The sequence below is a fragment of the Dermochelys coriacea genome, chromosome 13, assembly GCF_009764565.3.
Source record: "Dermochelys coriacea isolate rDerCor1 chromosome 13, rDerCor1.pri.v4, whole genome shotgun sequence".
In the NCBI taxonomy this organism is placed as follows: domain Eukaryota; kingdom Metazoa; phylum Chordata; order Testudines; family Dermochelyidae; genus Dermochelys; species Dermochelys coriacea.
The window spans coordinates 24,795,017-24,819,841 of record NC_050080.1 but is presented as its reverse complement, the minus strand read 5'-3'; the positions used below and the strand labels follow the sequence as shown (position 1 = coordinate 24,819,841).

The 24,825-nt window shown below is 43.7% G+C and overlaps 1 long non-coding RNA gene across 2 annotated transcripts in view; it reads left to right on the top strand.

The window, feature by feature from the left end:
- The window catches only part of LOC119841579, a 39,531-nt gene extending 14,999 nt beyond the window's left edge, over positions 1-24,532 (top strand). The window contains exons 3-4 of one of the 2 annotated variants that reach the window (XR_005288595.2): positions 23,468-23,503; positions 24,172-24,532. This is a non-coding gene — a long non-coding RNA (uncharacterized LOC119841579). Of the gene's footprint in view, positions 1-2,437; positions 2,723-23,467; positions 23,504-24,171 lie in introns of those variants that run through there. The other variant, XR_006275355.1, reaches the window with a different exon arrangement.
- The last annotated feature ends 293 nt before the right edge of the window (positions 24,533-24,825 follow it).

The window sequence follows — 24,825 nt, the reverse complement described above, 5'->3', positions numbered from 1 at the left end:
TTTTCTCAATGGGCACAATTCATGGTTGCCCTGTGGCCACTTTGTGCCACCAATGCTGGCAAGGAGGCCCAGATCCTCAAAAGCATTTATGCACCCAATCAATGGGAGTTAGGTGTCTAAACACCTTAGAGGATCTGAGCCAAAGTGTCTGCAAAGCAACCACATGAATTTGGCCCACCAGTGAGGCTTGCTCCAGAGTGCATCTGCATCCTATGCACTTAAGGTATTTAAGTGCCTAAAAAAATCTGGCGTTTGAGGCTTGATCCAGAGTCTGTTGAAATCAATAGACAGAGCTGATTGATTGGGCCCCAGGATTGTGCTAGACAAGCAACCTAGGGCACTAGGGAAAGATCCCTTTGTTGCTAGGATAATCCTATATCCTAAAGGAACAAGCTGGGCAGGCTTTGTCTGGGTGCCCTGAAAGAACACACGGAGCTTCCCCCTTTGCCTTTCTTTGCAGGGGCCTGAAGCTCCTGTTGTAACTGGGGCAGCAGAAGTGGGGGAAAAAGAGAGGGCTAGCACCCCCTGCCCTTGAAATATTGCTGGGGCTGTGCCCCTGTGTGAACTCTCACAGGGGTGTGGGTGTGGAGGATGAAAGCCAGCTCCAGAAGGGCTGCAGTGGCTGGCTGCAGGGCCTGGGCTTGGGCTGGGGATGGAGAGATGTGAGCGGGACCCGGAAGGTCTGACATGGGTCTAGGAGCAAGTAGGGCCTCCTGGGATCCTCCTTCCCACCTTGGAGCCAACCTCCCAGCCTCAATGTGTCTCAGTACCTCCGCTCACTCCTCCCCCTGTCCCTCTTGTTCCAATTGGCAGGGAACTTTTGCCCCTTCTTGGTTGCAGTCTGGAGGACAAAGCACTACATTAGGATTAGGCTAGTGAAACCACGAGCACTAGATTCCCCACAGCGTTGGGGAAACAGCCCCTCCCTCTACACTGATCTTTCAAAGGATGGTGGAGCCCCTGTTCCAGCATTCATTCCTCAAGCACCAGCCAGAATTCCACTGGGTCCCACTGCTCATGCCCCAACAAATGTGACTAGTGGCCTAGAGCTGCAATCAAGCCCCACTCCTTTACTCAGCTGGGGACTTGATATTTCCATTTTATTTTCCTCTGCAAGGCATCTTATTATTATTTAATCTGAGCTTGCAAAACTCCATATTTGCTGGTTCCCATTTCTTCCCTAGCAGGATACAACTAACTTCCACTGTTTGGGCAAAGCCTATTATTAAAACAAAAAGTCTAGGAGACCCGAAGGGAGAAGAAAGGGGGGGCAATTAATTAAACTGTTAATGTAACCATCAAGGGGTTTAATTCTCATCTGGAGCTGAGCCGTACTCCACTGAGGGTAGGGGAGAGAGTAAGGATGGCCTAATTAAGGGCAGCCTGCAACTACAACACTGCAGTGAAAGTGCAGGAATCCCTGGGTTTCACCATAATCATGTAGGAGTGAAAAGGATCTGGCCCCTTTTCTCAGCTATGAGTTACAATGAATTAAACAGGTAAGAAGTGTGTACAGAAATATTGCAAACCATGAAAATATGTTATCACAGTATCTGCATAATGCTAAGTGTTCCAGGCGAAGCTTATTGCAGAGAATAACCAATGAACCAGCATTCAGTGGTCTGTTATTTTAAAGTGTTACCAATTTCATTTTGTTTTGATAAAGTGGATAAATTGTGAAAAGCACATACTTGCATCTACACAAAAGGCAAAAAGCAGAAATCACTGTGAGATTCAAATATGGAAGAGATAGTCGGAAACAATGAAGTTCTAAGATTGAAAAATGAAAGAGAGGGATAAAGCCTTGTGGTTTAATATGAAGGAGAAAATATATGACAGAATCTTTCATCTCTCTGACCATGTTTGCTGCAAAGTAATAAGATACATTGGCTCTGAATGGAGAAGATAAGAGACTGGGATAAAAACAAGCTTCAGTACCGCAATCATGAGAGTAAAATTATTGCCTTGTTTTTATTGCTACAGACACAGAAACCCAGAGGAAGGATGTAGCAGCAGAGAATTAAGAGCCCAGATGATGGGTTGCTAGTACTCAGGATACATTTTTAAAAGCAGTGCACTGGGAATGAGGGGTGCAGTCCAAGATACTGCCACTCCTAAAATTGCCAGTGTAGCACAACGTGAATGCAGGGAAAATACATTGTAAAACATCAGATATATGGAGTATAGTTGAAATGTTGCAAAATTTGAGTTAGTACAGCAAACTGGTAGCAGTTATCTGGTTCCCTTGTTTCTGCTGTACTGGCAAGAGCAGGAAAGTTGGTGTTGAGTGGGAGATAAGCAAGATCCCAGGAGGGACTCCTATTAGACTATGTTACAAAGTTAACCATTTTATTGACATAATTTTCCTGTCTAGAGATCTTCCATCTGAGGATCTCAAAACACTTTACAGACATTAGTAGCTTGATTTTTTTCATAGGTGCTGCTGAGAACCTAACTTGCCTTGCAGGCAAATGGAAATTTACCAGGACTTGGATGATCCCGGGGTGTGAAAATAGCTTGGGTTGAAGGGGTTGGGTTGGGTTGAAATAAAAATTGTCATGCAGCCACCTTGTCTGAGCAGTTCGGAGAAGCAACTGAAATTTTAGGTGTTTATTGAAACAGACCTGCTGGATCTTTTGAATCTTGCACATCACAAATGTCTAGCATGTTTACTTCGGAGGAAAGCAAAGATCTTTGATTATCAATACTTTAAATAGTGGAAATACACACCCTCTGAAATAAATAAAGTTGTGTTGGTGTCCCCCCAACCTCCCCAAACATGGAGATCTGAATTTACCTATGGGCCAGGTGGGCCAAGGCCTGAGCCAGTAGTAAGTGAGGGGCATCACTGGTTGTCAGAGAGAGGAAAGTGACACACAGATGGCTGTTCGTGAAATCTCTCAATTTGAATTGTGATTACATTTGGTTGCATGTTTCCTTACCACCCACAGGCTCGTTCTTTGTTGGCTAGCGTAGAGATGGGCCCAGACCAAATCCAACACATCGGAACTTTGGGGAATTTTAGATATGAATCCAAATGTTGTGACTTGAGCCTGTCTGTGAAATGGGTCAAATCAGAGATTGGCGCTGACAGCCCAGACCCATATTTGAGGGAAGTTGGGAGTCTGATCTAACATCCACATAGGTGTGGACTGATCTCTGGTTTGGGCACTGTATCCAGTTCTATCTTGCACTCAATTTCAAATATGCACAAGTTTGTTATCAGTAAGCAGCTTGCAGGGGATGGAGCAAGGTTTTATACATTCTACTCATACATTTGCACACAGCACTTGGTCAGCTTTCAGTTAAGGTTGTCCGACTGCCTAGCCCGGGGTGGGCAAACAATGGCCTGTCAGGACTCTGGATCCGGCCCACGGGATTGCCCCTCCCCTATTGCGCCGCGGGCCCTGCGCCACGGCCGGAAGCGGCCGGCACATGTCCCTGTGGCCCCTGGGGGAGGGGGGCAGAGGGCTCCGTGCATTGCACTCCCCTGCAGGTGCCTCCCCACCGCAGCTCCCACTGGCTGGGAATGGGGAACTGTGACCAATGGGAGCTTCGGGGGAGGTACCTGCAGGGGAGGGCAGCACATGGAGCCCTCTGCCCTCCTCCCCCAGGGGCCACAGGGACATGGTGCCGGCTGCTTCTGGAAGCGGCGCGGCGTGGGGTCAGGGCAGGCAGGGAGCCTGTCTTAGCACGCAGCTGCCACCCCGGAGCCACTCCAGGTAAGCAGCGCCAGGTTGGAGCCCAAACCCCTCCTGTACCTTGCACCCAAACCCCCTGCCCTGAGTCCCTAAACCCCCGCTGCACCCCCTTGCACCGCAACCGCCTGCCCTGAGTCCCCAACCCCCTGCTGCACCCCCTGCACCTTGCACCCCAACCACCTGTCCTGAGCCCCCTCCCTCACGCTGCATCCCTGCTGTGCTCCAACCCCCTGCCCTGAGCCCCTTCCTGCACACCACACCCCCTACCACACCCCACGCTCCCTCCAGCACCCCAACCCCCTGCCCCAGCCCTACATTCATGGTCCTGCATGCAATTTCTCCACCCAGATGTGGCCCTCGGGCCAAAAAGTTTTCCCACCCCTGGCCTAGTCTATCAACTGAACTATGCAAAGCAAGGAAATAACCGGTTAACCTATGTATGCTGTGCTCATCAGTTCTCCTTCTCATCCTCCACAACCTCCTTTTCACCACCTTCCTGGATTGCCCCCTCACTCACCCAGTCCTCTCCACTCACCCACTCTATATCACTAGCCATGCTTCCTACTTTTCTTGTTCCTACCATGTTCAACCTGGAACAGAACTGAGATGTATCAGTGTTATACATTGCAATGCTGATGCCTCTAAATGTTGATGGATATCAAAGTTTCAAAACTGAATGTGGAGCAGGAGTTAGGGGGTACAGTGTGGACTATGACTGCATGTGGGGAAACATGTTGAGTGGGATGTAGGCAATATGTGGGGGGCCTGGGAGTTTTGGGGGGCCTAGGAGGGATCTAGGTGGGTGACCTAGAGGAAGCAGGATTGTGGGAGGAGGGCCAGTGGAGAACCTGTGGGGTGTCATGGAGCAGTAGAGGCTAGGGGAGGGTACATGCATGGTTGAGAACATGTTGGGTGAATGGGGCTATGTGGTGAAGAAGGAAAGTAGGGCTTGAGTTGGTAGTGATTATAGGGGAGAAGAAGCAGAGAAGAGAGACGCCAAGCTACAATGAACCATTTAAAGAGCTGTTGGGCTATGTTTGGAGCAAAACACAATAGCTAAAGGGTGAGAAAGTGATTTTAGTTCTGCGTCAGGTGCAAATCTCAATGCAGACTTCATTATAGAGCCATCACCGTGGTGACTCTGGTGGAGTGAGTGCTTATATGACCACTGTCTCCCCATTTTATTGATTGCAGCATGCACTTTCTTTCCTGCCGTGCTGATGGAACTCCCCTGGCCAATGCAGGTGGGGGAGCAGGCCCTTTGGCTGCCCTGTTAGCTACGGAGACTTTAGTGTTGCTGTCAGCACAGAGTCTCCTGGTGCTTGTGGATGGGAGCACATGAACTGAGATTGTGCCTGACCTCTGTGCAGAGGGTCTTTGTACCCTCACACGCCTCATACCTTGTGCACACCAGTCCTAAATTTCATCTAGGTCCTGCATCCACCATATGGAGTGCTATCCAAATGTCACCGGTTTTTCACTTCTGAAAATCAAGAAGTTGTAAAGAAATGTAAAAGACAAGTACCTGCTGGATTTTATAAGCAATTATGTGTTACTGAAAATGCTCAGTCCTTTGCTTTCCCTTCTCTTGTCTGATTCCATGATTATGATGCTCTGAGTGCCTTTTCTAAAACATGGTGAATTTTTAAGTCTTCAGTTCATGGTCCTGGGAAATCCTTACCATTTATAGCACTTTAGAGGTTCCAAATGTCCCTAAACTTTCTCACACCCACTTTGGGAGAAGAAACAATTAAAGTGGGGGGGCACCCTAAAAGAGGAGGGAAGGGGTGTTCTCTTGTACACTATTCTTCCTCATTGAGGATACGAATTTGTTTAATATAGAACTTCAAGACCCCTCTCACTTACAGACCTTTCCACCATAACATTTACAATTCTAACCCCAAGCTGAAGACTGAGAGCTAAAACCTCTCCAACACATTATCAGCGACCTACAACCCATCCTGGACAGTGTCTTAGCACTTTCACCCTCACTTTCACAGTCCTTGGGAGGCAGGCCAGTCCTAGCCCACAGACAACCCGCCAACCTGAAGCATATTCTCATCAGCAACTACACACTGCACCATAGTAACTCTAACTCAGGAACCAATCCATGCAACAAACCTTGATGCCAACTCTGCCTACATATCTACACCAGCTACACCATCACAGGACCTAACCAGATCAGCCACACCATCACCGGTTCATTCACCTGCACATCCACCAATGTAATAAATGCCATCATATGCCAGCAATGCCCGTCTGCTATGTACATCGGCCAAATTGGACAGTCCCTACGTAAAAAGAAAAGGAATACTTGTGGCACCTTAGAGACTAACAAATTTATTTGAGCATAAGCTTTCGTGAGCTACAGCTCACTTCATCGGATGCATTCCCTATGTGAAAGGATTAATGGACACAATTCAGATATTAGGAGTGGCAATATACAGAAACCTGTAGGCGAACACTTCAACCTCCCTGGACACACAATAGCAGATTTAAAGGTAGTCATCCTGCAGCAAAAAAACTTCAGGACCAGATTTCAAAGAGAAACTGCTGAGCTTCAGTTCATTTGCAAATTTGACACCATCAACTCAGGATTAAACAAAGACTGTGAATGGCTCGCCAACTACAAAAGCAGTGTCTCCTCCCTTGGTGTTCACACCTCAACTGCTAGAAGAGGGCCTCCTCCTCCCTGATTGAACTAACTTCGTTATCCCTATCCTGATTCTTGCTTGCATATTTATACCTGCCTCTGGAAATTTCCACTACATGCATCCGACGAAGTGGGTATTCACCACGAAAGTTTATGCTCCAATATGTCTGTTAGTCTATAAGGTGCCACAGGACTCTTTGCCACTTTTACAGATCCAGACTAACATGGCTACCCCTCTGATACTTAACCCCAAGCATTGTTTCTCCCAAAAAAGAGAAGAGAAATGGATTCATGATGATAGCACTGATTTCACTATGCCAATAGCGTTAATCTGGGAAGTGCTCTGATACTGGAGTGACAGGTGCCAGTACCAAACCCTACTACAGATAGATCAGTAAAAGGTATCAGATCCTCAGCTGGTGTAAATTGAATCAGTTCCATTGGTTGGGAGTGACATTGATTTACATCAGCTAAGAATCTGCCCAAGAATTTCAAAACAACCAACTTTAGAAAGCAGACAAGCTATCTTAAAGTGCTGGAAAAGCTCCAACTTGCTGTAGGGATCTAGTTTATAGGGAGGGGAGTTAGCTACGGGGCTTCAGTCAAAATGTGCATCTTTTCAAGTTCACAAAACTTCTGCGAAAGCAAAGCAATTGTTCCTTAAACAGATGAATACGTGGTCCCATGGCTGCATGATTTTAAGTAACAGGCACATGGCTGGGTGCTGGCAACTGCTGAGTTCCATTCTTTCCACTCACTGGCCTTAATACTTTGCACTTACCTACCACTGTACACTCCTTATGTAATTAGGCTTCCCAAAAATCCCTATAAAATAGGTATCAATCTCCCTATTTTATGGAAAGGTTAGTGAGTTGCCCAAGGGCATAATTAAGTCCATGTCAGAACCAAGATTAGAACTCTGCGCCAAGATTTTCAAAAAATGGAGGCTGAAATTAGTCTCCAAAATTCATATTTAGGCTCATAAATGGCTTCATTTTGGATAGGCCAAATACCCTGAAACTCTAAATGAAATAATTTAATATTTTTGTTCACCAGTTCCCTGTCTGTAAAATGGGAATAATACTTCCTGTTTCCTGAGGTTTTTTCTTCTGAGTCTGTAAACACTTTCTGCAGAACTCAGTGAGCTCCCACTCTTGGGTGAAAACTTTAGGTGTTACTGTAATCAAATAATTATTAATAACAGTGCAATGTTTTTCAGTATACGGCTAGGAAACTACATATTGTGATGCAAATTCTATTGATTTGCTGCAGCACCGTATGTTATGTTGCAATGACCGCAATCTCCCCAGGGTCTGCACTACAGATGCCTTCCTTCTACATTTTACTACTAGGGACGGATGAGAAACTTAGATTATGGAACATGCTGCACCTTTTTTTAGCTAGTAAAACTCCCTTGAAACAGATTTTTCTTCTCCTTGCCACCAGTGCTGTTGAAGAAACTGGTCTCTTTTACTCTCACTTGGGGAGTTGTTTACCAGCTTATGAGCAGCATAAATTTGGATGATATTAAAGTGAAAAGCAATGTATACATTACAATAACATCATTATACTCAGAGGGCGAAAGCTTCCAGCAAAACTACTGAGATGAAAATAACAAATCTATCCCTTTTTCCATAGAGGGAGCTCAATTGTGCCTGTTAAGCACTGTCCCATGTTGGGAAAATAAATCCTTTCCATAGGAGTGGGACACATTTGCCCTGATAGTCCTCCTTTTTGCCTTGTCCAGTCAGTGACATGAGCTATTTCAGTTGCTGAAAGAGTGAGACAGTGAGTATTTTTAAGGTACAAGTTGGCAATTTAGAATGAGGAGTGGGTTCAACTGAGCTGTGTGGCTCATGGTGGTTGAAGCTACCTCTTTAAATGCTCAGCAGCCAACCAGAACTACTCTAGTACTTTTGTTGTAGCCTGCAGCCCATGTGTCAGAAGATATGCCCATCCCTGCCCTGAGCTTCCTACAGGGTCTGGTTTACCTTCCCTCACACTGAATCAAACATTCTGGGAACTGGGTTGGTGGAAAAGGGCAGCACCGTAAACAGCACAAGATGTTTGAAGAAGGAAAAGACTCACATCCCGTTCAATCACTTCAGTGGCGCCTTGTTTGCGTAACTCCCAGGGAAACTGAATCTTCTGCATGTATAGGCTGGCGGAACTGAACTCACAATGCAGAGGTCCGATTTCTGACAGCAGTGAAGGTCAAACCTCCAAACCTGTGGTGAGGATAAGATAGCTCTACACCAATCCAGGGTGTCATTCGGTTTCCTATCACCTGCAGGCCTGCATTTTGAGTTTGGATCAGGTTAGCCGTGGCCAAAAGCTATTCCCATCTGGTGCCGGCACAGTGTCCTCTGTGAACAGACTTGATGGCATCTTCCCAGTTCCTAGGTGACAGAAAACCATAGCATAAAATTATCACCCTGCCCTGAGAGAGGAGCCAAGGACTGAGTGAGTTACCCTCTTACGCTCTGGGTGGTGATTCCGGGTCTGGACTGAGGCATGTTGGTGGGGGCGGTGTGACGAAGGTTGCATTGCCACTTGTTCATTGTTATTCTCCAGTTAAAGGGAGGATCATGTTCTCTAGAGCTGCCAATCCAGCACCATTCACTAGCACTAAATTCATATATATTAATATAGACTGTTTTAAAAGCGAGGCATGCCCAACAGCATGACTTGCAGATTCATCTGGTGACACATTGATTCCATAGAGAGCGCTCGGCAGCTTGGAACACTGGCTGCTTTCTTGCCATGTCAGTGCAAGACGCTTTGAACTTTTGACAGCTACTGCACTGGGAGCACCATTGTATTTCCTCAGTCCCCCGGAAGTATTTTTGGGTGATATTAAAGATTCAGCAGGCAGAGCCAGGAACAGAATAGAACTGGAAATCAGAGTATTTAAGTAACACACTTGCAAATTGTAGAATAGCACAGAGAGCTACTGTTTGGAAAACTGAACATTTCTCAAGGGATTCTTTTTTCTTCAAGGCAAAATATCTCAGGTGGTTTCCCTCTCTCCCCCTTAAAAATGTTCAACATGGCTGTTTGCGCATACTGGGAAATAATCACTGCAGTGTATTTCTTATGTTTCATAAAACAGGTTGCAGGTGTGCCAAATAGATTAACAGTATACTTAACATGCTAGGAAACTTGGAGCACAGAACACGTTAAAACTGGAACACTTTAATATCATTTAGAGCCAGATCTTCAAAGCAAGGCACAATGTCCCAGCTACTTAAAGGTATTGAGGGACCTAACTCCCAATGAAGTCCTTCGGTGTTAAATGGACCTGGGGGATGAGTGATCTTGGCTCACTGTATGGTTTTGCATTCAAATCATGTGAAATGCATTGTTGCACACTGGTCTAGGACACAATCAGGTGAATGCAACTGAATTTTGGCTTTGTCTACATTGCCCTGCAGTTCGGATTATGGAGGTGTGAATAGCAGTGCACCCTAAAGTGCTATGCTGTAACTCCCCATGTGGATGCTGTAGGTATGAACGAAAAGATCCTAGTTTGTATTAGCATAGTCCTCTCTAAACAAGACTAAGTTGACAGGAACTAGGTACTATTTAGTTCACACCTCCAGCATCCCCCTGCAGGAGTTACAGCACAGCACACCAGTGCATGCAACAATTCACACCCCCATAATCTGAACTATGTGGCTATGTAAACTAGCCCTTAGTTGGAGACTTTGAACCTGAAATCCAAACAGAATTGGCACTTTCTGGACAGAAATATCTGTATGAGCTTCTGTTAGTCTACAGTAGGTGTGCAATTACCGGGCAAGTGTTAGGAAATGTTTGTTAGCATGTTCTTTGAACGAATCATGCTTGCATACGTTGTTTTTATGGTTCACCCCTTAGATTCCCCCTTTTAACACTTGGCACCAAGTAGTTTGGTATAATGCAGTGTATTCTAAAGATATGGGGAACATACATTGAGTCGCAGCATGTGTTTTGAATAGCATCCTATCAGTTTTGTAACATTTTTAACATATGGGCAAATAAACTGGATTGCAAATAAATTTACTGCAGTGCTGTTTGGAAACCAAGTTATTTGATGTATCTGCGGGAGACTCCAAAGCACATTCTATCCCCTCCAAGGAGATCTGCTAATAGAGTGCGACCAGAACAGGCTTGTAAGACCCTCAAAATCCATGGCTGAGTGAGGAGGGGAGTGAATATTTTGAGAAGTACAAAATGTAAGGCCCTGACCTGCAAAAAGATATGCCCACTTGGACCCTTCACCTGCACAGAATCCACAGGTGGATTCCCCTCAAGAACAGGGACACAGGGATTGCTTATTCTTTGACTGCATTAGCTGACTTGGAGGCTGGGAGGGGTGAGGAATGTAGAGGAATTGCAGGGGCAGATTGAGGGGGATGAGAGATGCCTTGCAAGAATAACATCGTGTCCCCCACTGTCCTCACACACACACAAAATCTTAACAGTGACTGTGGGTGTGATGTGCTGCTTTTGTTGTTGTCACTGTTGATGTGATCTCCAAATGGACCTTTAATGTACTATATATACTGTGCAAGTTCTCTCACATGGAGGTGATCATCAACTGTAAATGGAAATCATTTCTGGCCAAATTCTGAAGCCTTGATTCACTTTAGTTTTCATTTTCTCAGCACATTTTATTCAATTTTATTAAGTCATTTAGCAAATAATTTTAATTTTCTGCTTAGATCTGAATTTCTGAAAGTAATGTACTGTTGTACAGTTAATGAGTCTGCTAATAAGCTCCAAGAAAATGTGATTTGCAAATCATTCCCGGACATAACTGTCACTCAGACCCTCTGCCAATTAGCATAACCATTAGCGACTATCCCTAAGAGGTCCTTGAAATTTAAATGAGATTTCCCAAGATCCGTTTTACCTGGGGTGGAAGATTCTTTCTCATATGGAAAGTGCAGCCTGATAAAAAGCAATAACTCATTAATGAAAAAGTACATCTTTAGCGGTAAATGGCCACCTGGGCTTCTGAACAGCAGCAAGAGTTTCATAATGTGCGGCGTGTTTGTTTGCCCTTATAATGATGATAAAAGTTATTGTGACTGCATACCTAATTGAGCTGCACCAAATTACTGATGAGACAGATACAGAAGAAAAGGAGGAATGTGTATTATCATACAGCCAGAGCCAGCGTTATCATTTTATGGTGACTTTATGAAGCCTTATCCTGCCACCCAAACATAAGTGATTCCTGGTGACTCGATTGTTAATTTTGCCTGAGAAATGATTGAGTAAAAACTGAAAACTGCAGGATTTTGCACTAGAGGCCAGATTCCCAGCTGGTGAAAATAACTCATTGACTTCAATACAGCTACAAAGTGTGCACAAGTTGAGGATCTGGTCCCAAGATTTTACTGAATAGTCTCAAATCTTCCCCTGCAACATGGAACACGGGTCACTCGCAGGTGTAAATGGTGGATTCTCTGTAACTTGAAGTCTTTAAACCATGATTTGAGGACTTCAGTAACTCAGCCAGAGGTTAGGAGGCTATTATGGTAGTGGGGGTGAGGTTCTGTGGCCTGGGATGCACAGGAGATCAGACTAGGTGATCGTGATGGTCCCTTCCGACCTTAAAGCCTATGAGTCTAAGCCGTGTTTTCCACCTTTTACGTCTAACCTCAAGTCAATTAGGAACAGCCTCCACAGCCCTTCCTCTGACCAAGTAGCAGCTGCTATGGCAGCTCTGCACTGCTTGAAGATTCTCCTGTGTGGTGGCTATTCTCTGTTGTTTGTATTTTGATTGTTTGTTTGATTGATTGTGTTTTTTTTAAATCAATGTTAAGGGCATTTGGAGCTAGTGAAAGGTTGTATGTAGTGATATTATACAAATATTGATTATATTATTTATTCGTATCATTGAGCTGTAACTAGAACACCACTGCTGTAGAGGCAAGTGAGCATTGGTAAAGGTCTGAGAGAACTTTTCCAAGTTCTTATCCTCTTGCCTCTGACTTCTCCCTTCTGGCTCTTTCTAAGCAATTGTAGTCTGAATACAGAGGGCTTGTGGAACTGATTTCTCCCTGGTCCTAGCCCATGTTTCTCCCTCCTCATCACTAGGAAGGCCTCAGCTGGAGTACCGTGTCCAGTTCTGGGCACCACACTTTAAGAAAGATATTGTCAAATTGGAGAATGTCCAGAAGAGAGAGACAAAAATGATTATAGGTATAGAAAGTGTGACCTATGAGGAAAGCTTGAAAGAATTTGGTGTGCAGTCTAGAGAGGAGAAGACTGTGGGGGGACATAAGTCTTCAAATAGGTGAAACAGGATAGTGTCAATTGCTCTCCATGTCTCTCAAGGGTAGGACAAGAAATAATCAGTTTAGTTTGCAGCAAGGGAGATTTAGGTTGGCTATTAGAAATCCTTTCCAACTATTAGGATAGTTAAACACTGGGACAGGTTACCTCAGAAGTTTGTGGAATCCCCATCATTGGAGATTTTTAAGAACAAGTTAGACAAACACCTGTCAAGGATGGTTTAGATCAGCATTTCTCAACCCATAACTTTAAAAATAGGTTATATTTTTCATACAATTTTTTTTAAAATAGATGCTGCCTTTGCTTCACTGTGCATATCAATAAAGTTATTTGAATGTGCAGGTGTTATCAATTAGCCAGTCAAATGCAACATGCACACTGCCCACAAAGTGCTGAGGGAGCACCAAGTGATGGGTGAGGAAGTAAATGTGAGGGAGGCTACAGTGATTGCAGGGTCTGTGACACGGTTAAGCCTGTGTGTGCAAGATTGAGGCAGGAGGGGATAGTGGTGCTGTTTAGGGGTAATAAGTATTTGGGGACCAAAATACTTGTGTGTTTTCTACTTAAGCTATTTACTAGGTTGGGACTGGCTATCAATGTTTACAATTGGGTCCTGGCCTAAAAAAGGGCGAGAACCACTGGTCTGGATAATACTTGGTCCTGCCTCAGTGCAGGGACTGGACTAGATGACCTATCAACATGTGAAGAGTTATGGGAAACACTGTGTTGGGGAGCAGGAGTCTCATGTCCCAGCCAGCTGACTGCCTCAGGAAGGGACATGGCAGGGAATATAGGCCCGCCTGTCTATTTCTGCCATGTGCATGGCGGCCTCTGATGGTGCCCAGCTGCCTTGCAAGTGGCCCGCTGCACAACTTGGAGGACATGTGACTGATCGAGGGGGAGGCAGGAGATGGAGATCTGCAGGCTAGGAAAGCAAGTGCAGTCCAGCAGGAGGAAGCTGTCTGGGTCTGCCATCTAGCCCTAGTACCATCCCTGGGTGCCTCTGGAGACTTTCAGTGCCTTGGGTTCATCACCCAGGCTTGGGCTGCAGCAGCCCCAAGAGGGAGGATGCCTCCAAGCAGCCCCTTTCTGACCCGGGAGCTGGTAAGCACTGGGGGAGTAGAAAGGGGGATTATTCTTGCCTCACAAAGCAGTGGCAGATACCAGAGTCCCAGGGAGATGTGGGAAGGGGAGAGTCCCCATGGGGCACCTTTGCAGCCAGCACACCTGGGGTTAAAAGTTATTGTGACTGCAAACCTAATCGAGCTGTACAGAATTACTGATGTGACAGAGATGCAGAAGCAAAGGGTCCCATGGCACCTCGCATGTGCCCATGCAAACTTTATCCAGCGTGCTGGGCACTCATGGTGGGGCTGGGGCTGGGGCTGGCCATGCACACCGCAGATCCACTGGTAGCACCACGGGGCTTGCGTGGGGTCTGGGCTCTGGGCACACTGTGTTCAGCCTTTCCCAAGAAGTTGACAGAGTTGGGCAGCTTGGGGACAGCCAGGCACACTGCCCACAAAGTGCTGAGGGAGCACCAAGTGATGGGTGAGGAAGTAAATGTGAGGGAGGCTACAGTGATTGCAGGGTCTGTGACACGGTTAAGCCTGTGTGTGCAAGACTGAGGCAGGAGGGGATAGTGGTGCTGTTTAGGGGTAATAAGTATTTGGGGACCAAAATACTTGTGTGTTTTCTACTTAAGCTATTCACTAGGTTGGGACTGGCTATCAATGTTTACAATTGGGTCCTGGTCTAAAAAAGGGCGAGAACCACTGGTCTGGATAATACTTGGTCCTGCCTCAGTGCAGGGACTGGACTAGATGACCTATCAAGGTCCCTTCCAGTCTTATATTTCTATGATTCTATGAAATTCCCCAGCAGGAGCTCAGTACTGGTTTATCAAAACTTAAGTAAATGTAGGCTTTCTCCAGTCAGTAAGGAGACACCCATAAAAACACCTCATTTCCCTAACAGGGTTCTGAAAGAATTATTCTTAAAGATGTTCCTTCTCTATCATTCACAAGCTGGAGGCTAATTCAGTGGGTGTGTTTTTTCTTAACCATATGGGCTACTGATGGATGATCTTTTTTGCTCTTTTGAGAAGAAAGGTCCAGGGCATATTAATCATACACTCATGCAACAGGCTGGCTGCTGACTTTTTGGGTACTTGCTAGTGGTAAAAAATGAAGGGGTATACTAATCTTTTTGGTGTTCCAGGCTGGGCAGTGGCAAACTCCATATTCCCCAAATGAGAAGTGAACTTCATTTACCCTTGACTGGACTACTGGTACTTGCCCTTAATTGCCTTTCCATTTTTTGTTATACAAGAAATGGCATTAAGGAGATTGTGAAATGGCCAATTCGTTTTAAAGGTCTTTAGTTCCATTACTTATCTGGATTAATTTGTAATATTTCTTTGACAAAGTCAGCATATGAGCCCTTTTTGATAACACTAAATCAGGAAGCTCTAGAGCACATATAAAATAATGTATACATAGAAAGTAATACCATATAGAAATTACATTTAAAGAATCCCACAGCTCCAGACACATCATCACTATCCTCAGATCTGTCCACTGGCTTCTCTCTTTCAAACTCCTTGTCTCCACCTTTAAGGGTCCTATCTCTGTAGCTCAGGTCTTGTTTCCACTGACACGCACTCTGCCCTCCATCCTCTACTAAATGCTCTTTGTCATCTTCTCCCTTTACTGACTCTGTTCCTTTAAATCTCTGTTCTGCTATCCGCAGAGATTGAAAATCATTTTGTTACCAGTCCAGTATGGACTGTCAGAGGAGATGCACACATATACACTGTGTGCTCTCTCATGGAGACTTTACTTTTGTTCTTCCTTGACCACCCAAAGGTATTGCTGGACTCTTGGAATGCCTGGCACAAAATTGGGCCCTAAATGACAGCCAGCTGGATGAAGCTTACCCCAGAAAAGACAGGTGATGCTGATCAGCATGAGGAAGCACTGTAAGAATTTGCAAAATCTATAACTGTTCTACAGTCAATAGTCTTTGGGTCTCACTAGACCCATCACTGCTCCTAGGGTCCCAAGTCTATGTTCACCCATCCCCACACATCAGGATATAAGTGCTTCCCATTGACTTCAATTGAAATTTATCATTTAGGGTCTGCTTCAAAGACTGTTGAAGCCAATGGAAAGACAGCTTACATCAAGGATCTGCCTGTCCATCTCTGGCTCACCATATGGTCTATTCTCAGCTGGAATGCTGGAACTTGCTGTCCAAGGGAGAATCTCACAGGAGCTGAGGCAAGGCACTCTTATTAGTGGGTTGACTCTTCTGCCATTCAGTCACACTGGAAACACTTAAGCAGAAGCCTGGTCACATTTAAAGAGTTGCGAGATGCATCTCTGTGCTCAAGCCATCTACGCATTGTGAGCTATGGAATCTTGGGAACTCAGCCAACTGGCCTGGTCTTGCTTCTCTGGTTAGGTCATGTGAAATGCAGTCAGGTGCCACGATGATGGGTGCCTTTAAATGTGTAATAATAAAAACAACAATTTTGTTACATATCACAGCTAGGAAGCTGCATAAGAGGAACAAACAGAACCAGTGAGGGAGGGAGATACACAAAAGACCTAAGCAGTAGTATCCCCTAAGTGGAATTAGAATCCTTGTTAAGAAGTAGTTATTTCTATGGAGAATCAGAGTTTCAAATCTGTTCCCTGTGAGGCGTGCCGCTTAAGCCTCTTTGCAGACTAAGCATATCCTTATTGAGTAGCCTGTACGGACTGTATTGCACCTGAAATTTGTCAGGTTTTCTCTAGGGGTAGCAGCTGACACAACATTTTTCAATGAGAGAGGATGCTTATGTTTGCATCAGGACCTTTCTAACACTTACTCAATGTTGATGACCTCAGCATTTTATTTTTCATTGCCAGAATCGTGCACAAACAGTGATGTGGCATCCTTTGTTTCATTATAAACTGATAAGTATTCCTCTGCAGTACCAATCAAAATGCAGCGCTACAGAGGGCTAGCTCAGCTGTCATCTGTGTCCTCTGCTTCCTTGTTGCTGATCTCCTAGGCAAGTTTGCTAAAAACTGGGAAGATTATGGTTATGTAACCTCCATTTTGGGCCAGCTTCTTATGCCCTTCATGCTAACTACTACCTAACTCCATAAATAGTCCCAGCGAAGTATTGGGACTGCTTGTGGAGTAAGGTGTGTGTGTCATTTTTACAGGGACTACCCAACTTGAGTAAATATACTGGCATCTGGCCCTTTTGAAAAAAAAACAGTAGAACCTGGAATCAATGCCTTTTCTGTAGCCTTCTGGTTACCTTAGGCTGAATTTACTGCAGCTCTCAGTTAAAAACTGTGGACCAGTAAATAGAATTCTTCTCGTGATTTCAAGGAGATCTGGTTTAATTCCAATTTTGGGCAAAGTCAGTTCCCTGCTGTGTGCCTCCGTTTCCCCATCTGTAAAATGAGAATAATAATTCTTCCCCTCTTTCATCCTTTGTCTGCCATGTCTAGTTAGATTGTAAGATCCTAGGGGCTGGGTCTGTTTCCCATTATGTGTTTGTACAGTGTCCAGCAGAGTGGGACCCTGATCTTACTTAGGGGCTGCTACTGTTACACAAATAATAGCATTGTTGATTTAGAATATTTGAATCTCAAGGGAGCCTTTACACTCCAGTGCTCTCCTAAATCTGGTGCCATGTGGCCATTAAAAGTCAGCCAGTTTAGCCCTTTTTTCGGCTCTCATGTATTCCCCAGTTTTATCAAAACTACTTCTAACTCCATTCCAGATTTCTCATCAGCCTAATATGCCAGTCACATGCGAGGGATCATGTTATGGCATGTTCAAACATGATCTGGCTATGGGGTGTTATGTCATGGGACGCACTGTCATCTGACTCACGTGTGATCAGAAGTTGGAGTGGAAATCAGTAGGCTTGGCTCTAATCTTATCTCTTCCATGGACTCAGTGTGTGGTGGGGTGATTTGAAGTGATTTAAATCACCAATTTTAATCAAGATTTAAATCAGCAAGCAGGAAGCCTTGATTTAAATTGTTGATTTTTTTTTTGCATGTGGACCTTTATTATTTTCCTAAAGAAAGGTATATTCTCATTGGTTGGTATAACCATTAAACATGCTGATTTTTCAACTACTAAATATAGCCGTTCCATTCAATTTGGTACATTTGTTGCTAACCAGGAGGATACACTATAGCTATACATATCTATTTAAGCAGTTACACATCTTACGTACATTTATTCAAACTCTTAACTTTTATATTTATTATGTTCAAAAGATGGTGAATGCCTCATTTGTTATTTACTAGATTAATTTTTTTACTTGTGATTTGTGTCACACTGCATTTGGATGGAAATTGGAATTCAATGATGTATAAAACTAGGGCTGTCAATTAATCACAGTTAACTCAAGCAATTAACTCAAAACAAATTAACTTGATTAAAAAAATAGTCACAATTAATCGCAATTTTAATCACTGTTAAACAATAACAGAACACCAAATCCTGCCCCCTTCCAGCTGCCTTCTCTCCCCTTCCTTCATACAGATACCAGCAAAAGAAAAGGACAAATGCTAATTATTGTATTATCAGTTTCTAAGACACAAAATTTGGCTGTCATTTTTTAATCAGTGATATGATTAATGCGATGACTAAAGAAGATACCATCACATGTTGCTTTAATCTTTAGGAGCTATTTAATAATCCCTCTGTATAGATATGTATCTCTGGATGACTTCTCTGAAAGCTCTAATCACTCCAGTTCATATTTATATTTTGAAACTTGTTAACAATAGATTTCCCCCTCCCCAGGATTACTCATAACAGGGAAATAACCATAGAGAAACTTCAAACAAGCTCCTCTGCTGCATTCTTGTTTGTAGGAGCGGAAATGCAGTGGAGTTCATTTGCTGAACTACATGTTAAGCGAAAACAGAGCTGTTAAAAGAATATTCTCTTCATACTCTGTAATCAAAGCATACAATAATGATGCACTGACCTCATATAGCTCTTTTTATCTGAGAATCTCAAAAAGCTGTGTGACCATTAATTACAAGGAGAACCTTGCTAATTAGCACTAAGTGAACAGTCATGATTTGGAAATAAATCAAGGATACTGTATTGCAAACTGTATTGCAAACATAACATGGGGAAATAGTGTTACTTTGTGTAATGACCCATCAACTCCCAGTCTCTATTCAAGCCTAAGTTAATTGTATCCAGTTTGCAAATTAATTCCAATTCAGCAGTCTCTCGTTGGAGTCTGTTCTTGAAGTTTTTTTGTTGAAGAATAGCCACTCTCAGATCTGTAATCGAGTGATCAGAGAGATTGAAGTGTTCTCCGACTGGTTTTTGAATGTTATAATTCTTGACATCTGATTTGTGTCATTTATTCTTTTACATAGAGACTGTCCAGTTTGGCCAATGTACATGGCAGAGGGGCATTGCTGGCACACGATGTCATATATTACATTGGTAGATGTGCAGGTGAACGAGCCTCTGATAGTGTGGCTGATGTGATTAGGCCCTCTGATGGTATCCCCTGAATAGATATGTGGACAGAGTTGGCAACGGGCTTTGTTGCAAGGATAGGTTCCTGGGTTAGTGGTTCTGTTGTGTGGTGTGTGGTTGCTGGTGAGTATTTGCTTCAGATTGGGGGGCTGTCTGTAAGCAAGGACTGGTCTGTCTCCCAAGATCTGTGAGAGTGATGGGTCGTCCTTCAGGATAGGTTGTAGATCCTTGATGATGTGTTGGAGAGGTTTTAGTTGGGGGCTGAAGGTGATGGCTAGTGGCAAGATCTCTATCAAGCATTCTTACAACTACAATACCCACCTGCTGAAGTGAAGAAACAGACTGACTGAGCCAGAAGAGTATCCAGAAGTCACCTACTACAGGACAGACCCAACAAAGAAAATAACAGAACGCCACTAGCCATCACCTTCAGCCCCCAACTAAAACCTCTCCAATGCATCCACCAATCATGGATACAATTAACTTAGGCTAACCTTTGAGTAACACAGGCCAAAATCACCCAGTGATTTCTGCATCAGTCCTGTAACTTCTGTTCTGAACTACAGAATAATTGTTAGAAAGATATCCAGTCTTGATTTAAAGCCTTGAAATGATGGAGAATCCAACATATCTGTATGTAAGTTGTTCCAACGGTTCATTACCTTCACCATTAAAATTTGTCTCTTATTTCTACTCTGAATTTTTTAGCTACAGCTTTCAGTTATTGGAATTTAGGGAATCAGTGAGTTGAGGATCAGTGAAGTTAACCTATAATAAAGTCTTTCCACAGCCCAGTGAGACCTTTCAGCAGCTCACTACTACACTTGTTCTATGTTATACGGGTTCTTCTACGACTCTCATCATCATCATCGCATCTGAGCACCTTTTAGTAGTGCATTTTATCACATATGGTTGTCTTTCTCCTTTTCATCTTTTTTCTCACAAAGAGGAAATTATATGGATTTTTAAATCATTTTAACTGGATGTCTGCTGTACTTTGTATTTATACTGGGGAAGGCAGGGTGAAGAAGTGCACTTTACACTTGGAGTAGAAGGTAATGAGGTTTCTGAGGGTCCTCTGTGCCTCTGGGAGTTGTTTGTACAGCCTTGGACAGGCCCCTGAGAATGATATGCCTCCCTCACAAATGAGCATTCTTCTGGCACTTGAGAGCTCCATCATCCTGAGGAGTGGAGTGGTCCAAGCTCTGATGGGCTTGCAGGAGCCCATGTTGCCAAGGAGATGCCCCTGTAGTGTATGTACTATTGGAATTTCCTAAGGGCCAGTGACTTCATGCCCAAGTATACTGCATTACTGTGGTCCAGCCAGCAGATGATGGTGTGTATAAACAAGTCCAGGCCATCATCCATCAGGTTGGGACAGAGTCTCCTAACCAAGTGAGATAGCAGAAAGCATTTTTCCTGGATACTGAGTGTCAGCAAGGATCTGGGACTTCTAAACTCTGGACTAAATGGAGCAATTACTGGTGTGTGCCTGCAACAAAAGGAGACTGTACCATGGCTGCAAAGTCCTCAAAGTGCTGTCCTGTGCCAACAAGCCTCACTGCTGTCTTGCTCGCTTTTGGCTTCAGTTCCTAATCCATGAACTAATCTCGTCCAATCACCAACCACCATTTTAGGGGTAATGAGACAGCTGTACGTGGTGAAGGATAAGGAGAGCTGTGTGTCAGCTTCATATTGTTAGCACTTGAATGTCTGCTGTCTTAGCTGTTCATCCTGTGGTTGCATGGAAATTCTGAATAGGACTTGATAGAGAAATAAGCCATGTAGGATTTCACATGTGAGGGGTCTGGAGGTGAAGGTGCAGTTTCCCATCATAACTCTTTGGTCGCATCCTTCCAGGAAGGACTCAAAGCATTGCAGTGTGTTCTTTTGGATCTCTGCAATGTCATTTAGGTAGAACAGCAATATCTTATGATTTATTGTCTCAAATGCTGCAGGGAGAGCCTGGAGAATGGGACTGGACATCTGCCCTCCATCTATCAACACCAGCAGATCATCCAGCAGAGCCACAAATACAGTTTCTATCCCACATCCTGGCTTAAATCCATATTGTGCTGGGTCTAAGATATTGGTTTCAGTTAAATGAGACAGTCTCATTTAACTGCTAGCTAGCTAGCTAGCTACTCTGAGCTTATTCAGGAATGGAAGATTTGACACTAGGTGGTAATTGATTAGCTCTAATGCATTAAAATTGGATTTCTTAAGTGTTGATCAGGATACGGCATGTTTGAAGGAAGAGGGCATTGGTTAATAAGAACGTAAGAGTGGCCATACTGCATCAGAACAAAGCTCCATCTAGCCCAGTATCCTGTCTTCTGACAATGGCCAATGCCATGTACCCCAGAGAGAATTAACAGAACCAGTAATCAAGTGATCCATCCCCTGCCCACCATTCCCAGCCTCTGGCAAACAGAGATTATTACGGTCAAGTTGGGCACTAGTTGTTCATGACTCCCTTTGTCCAGTCAGGAAGGGCAGGGCTCAGATTGACAGATCTTGGGTCAGGTGCCTTGTCCTTCCAGTAGTGTAAATGTGCCGTATTCATAGAACGAAGGTGAGTTGTTTGTTGGCCAGCAGGGGGACAGCGGTTATATCCTTGCAACCTGAGACACTTTCCAAAATACGAGAGATCTCTTCTGCAAAGTAGGATGTTCAGTCTTCAGTGTTTGGTGCTGAATACTGCTGTTGACTACAGGCAGTCTGGATCGATGAAGCCGTTTACCCTCTGAAAAGCTCCTTTGGGCAAGGTTCTGTGGAGACTGAGACAAGAGGTAAATTCTCTTGACTTGTGACATAACGTTGGCTTAGAGAAACATTATATTTCAGCCTATCAGTCCCATCCTTTGTTTTCCACTGCTGATGGAATTCAGGTTTCCATTCTTTTTTTTTTTTCATCTGACGCAGGGCAGTCAGAAGACCAAGGAGATCCTTTTCTTCCAAGTACCCATAAGGGTCATTCGGTATTTGCTATGCCAATGATCGTGGCTAGGGTAGGATTATGTTACATCACATCCTTGATTCCTCACCCTGGGGGTGAAGTGCTGTGGTACTTTATAAATGGGGAAACTGAGGCACTGCTGACTTTAAGTGATTTGCCCAAGTTTACAGTTATTCAACTGGCAGAGCTGGTGTTAGAACCCAAGATTCTTGCCAGGCATGATTCCCCATCCCTTACTGTACCCCCTAGACACTTCTGCTCCACCAGCCCATTAGTTTATTTTACTTTTTATTTGTGAAGACATCAGGTTCTAAAAATGTAACAAGATAGTAATGTATCAAACACAATGCAGTGCTTAGATACTACCATGATCAGTGCTATAAAAAGGCCTGTGTAACAAATGACTTAGTACAGAATATATCCTTTGTCAGATGATTTGGAGGCAGAGCTCAGAGCAGTGTCCTAGGATAGAGTTTTACACCAGTTAAGATTGCTCAAATGTTTTTCCTTTGCTGTGCAATGTTTTTTAAACTAAAGCCCTGAGAGAAGAATGATGAACGAATAAATGCCATAAAAGAATAAGCACCGAAAAGTAAGACACAATATTAGAAGGCTGAATTCATTGTGTTTGCACCAAACCCCAATATATTTCATGAAACAATGAAGGCCTCTTAAATGAGTAACGGCTGCACAGATTACATTTTCACTGAACCAAACTCAAATACAACACATTCCTCTTAAACTGGTCAGGTAAAATGACTGCAAAATGACATCTCCTTACCCCATATTTATTCACCATCTGTGACTTCCATATCAATTTGCTCAGTTTACAAATCAAAACTAGATCCTCTCTTTCTCTCTCTCTCTGTGCCAGGACTGCAGGCTCAACCCGATGTGTGAAAACCAAACTCTATTCTTCTTTCTGCTTCATGAATCGTCACTATCAGTAAAGACTGGAGTCTGGATTCAGCTGGTGATTTTGCTGACGGTGCATGAGGCATGATAGAATGTAGCTCGTTTTTTGGCAGCTTTGCTGGCTGTGCAGTGTGGGCAGTAGTTAAATTTTGTTTTTGTTGATAGGCTAAGTGTGCATTGCAAGGGGGAAGGGACTGTGGCCTGGACATTCCCTGGAGTGATCTTCCTTTCTCAGCCGAATCATAGAAGAATTCTAGAAGTTAGAGGTGGAGGAGACCTGGGAGGTTCTAATCTTATAGTACCCACCACTTCTGTATCTAAGCACCTCTAGTCCATCCGCTTAGGCAAAAGATATAAATCTGTTTAGAGTGCCCATTGTGGTATGTTCCATGTGACATTAACAATTGTAATTTGCACTGTTTTTAGCACCTTTCATCTGAGTATCTCCAGTGCTTTCCAAAGGTGAGTAAGTATCATTATCCACGTTTTACAGATGGGGAAATAGGCAACTCAGGCATGTTCAAACTCACATTTTGGGAGAATTAGGATTATAACCCCAATCCTTTTGTCTCCCAGCCCTCTGCTTTAATGACTTCAGCAGCAGGACCCAGGAGACATAGCCAGCTTTCCAAAAACACGCATCTATATACAAAGCAAGTGTACATGTGAATGTTCAGATAGGTAGTTATAAATTCAAACTAGGCTGTGGCATGTGAAAAATTAATGTGGATATATATTTGTAAAAGCAGGCACCTGCTTAAACTGGACAACTGCCTAGTTTGCAAAATAAATTATTTGTGTGAGCTTGTGAGGGAATATTTTGTGGCCACAACTTAGGCACCTATTTTTGAAAATGTCAGCCAGCGCTGTTGTTGGAAAACAAGTGGTGGTGGTGGTGGTGGGGAATTTGTGGACAATTTTTGCCAAACGTTTTTCCAATTTTTTCTTATTGCAAAGTTTTTTCAATATTTATAAATTTGAAAATGTTTAACCAACTTTAACTCAGTGTAAATAAGGAGCAGATAAAGAAGTATATATTATAAATTGAATATGGGGGGGGTGCTTTTGGCATCCCTAAATAATATTTTAAAATTAAAAAAGGAACTTTATAAATCCTGATTTCTGCCAAGAATTCCAGGTCTGTCTGACAGAAGGCACCTGATTGTGCTGCTGAACTCACCAGAGAGGTGCTAGCAGGCCTTTGATTCAACGGGATGTTCAAGAAACAGCAGCAGTACTGCAGCAGACCCAGTGAAGGGAAGAATCACTCTGACTGTGCATCATTCATATCAAACTCAAAAGGCTGCAACTGATATTCCGAATTGCCAGGTTATGGGGGAAGTAACCAGCTCCGGAAATGGAGGAAGATTAAAACAATGGGTTCCACATACGGTAGAGCAAATATCACATTCAGGCTTAGGAAAGCCTTGACATCTCATAGATGAAATGTTTGCACGTTGCTTCATAACAAGCCTCTTTGTAGCTCTGTATTTATTCACCTGTATCTTCTGCCTTGCTTCAGGAGTGTTTAAAAGGGCTTAATCGTGGGACTTTGGATTCTGAAGGGTATAGTGCAAACTGATTCATTTTTTGTTTTTTGGTGGGTTTTTTGCTATTCCATAATGTAAGAAACATGAGGTCACTTAATGGTATTAGTGGCAGGTACTTTTAGGACAATTTAAAAAGGAACATTTCCTTATACAGCGTGGCATCAGCCTCTGATATTCACTGCTAAAGGGGGGGTCAAGGAGTCAAACACCGTAAATAGACTTTAGAAAACGGTG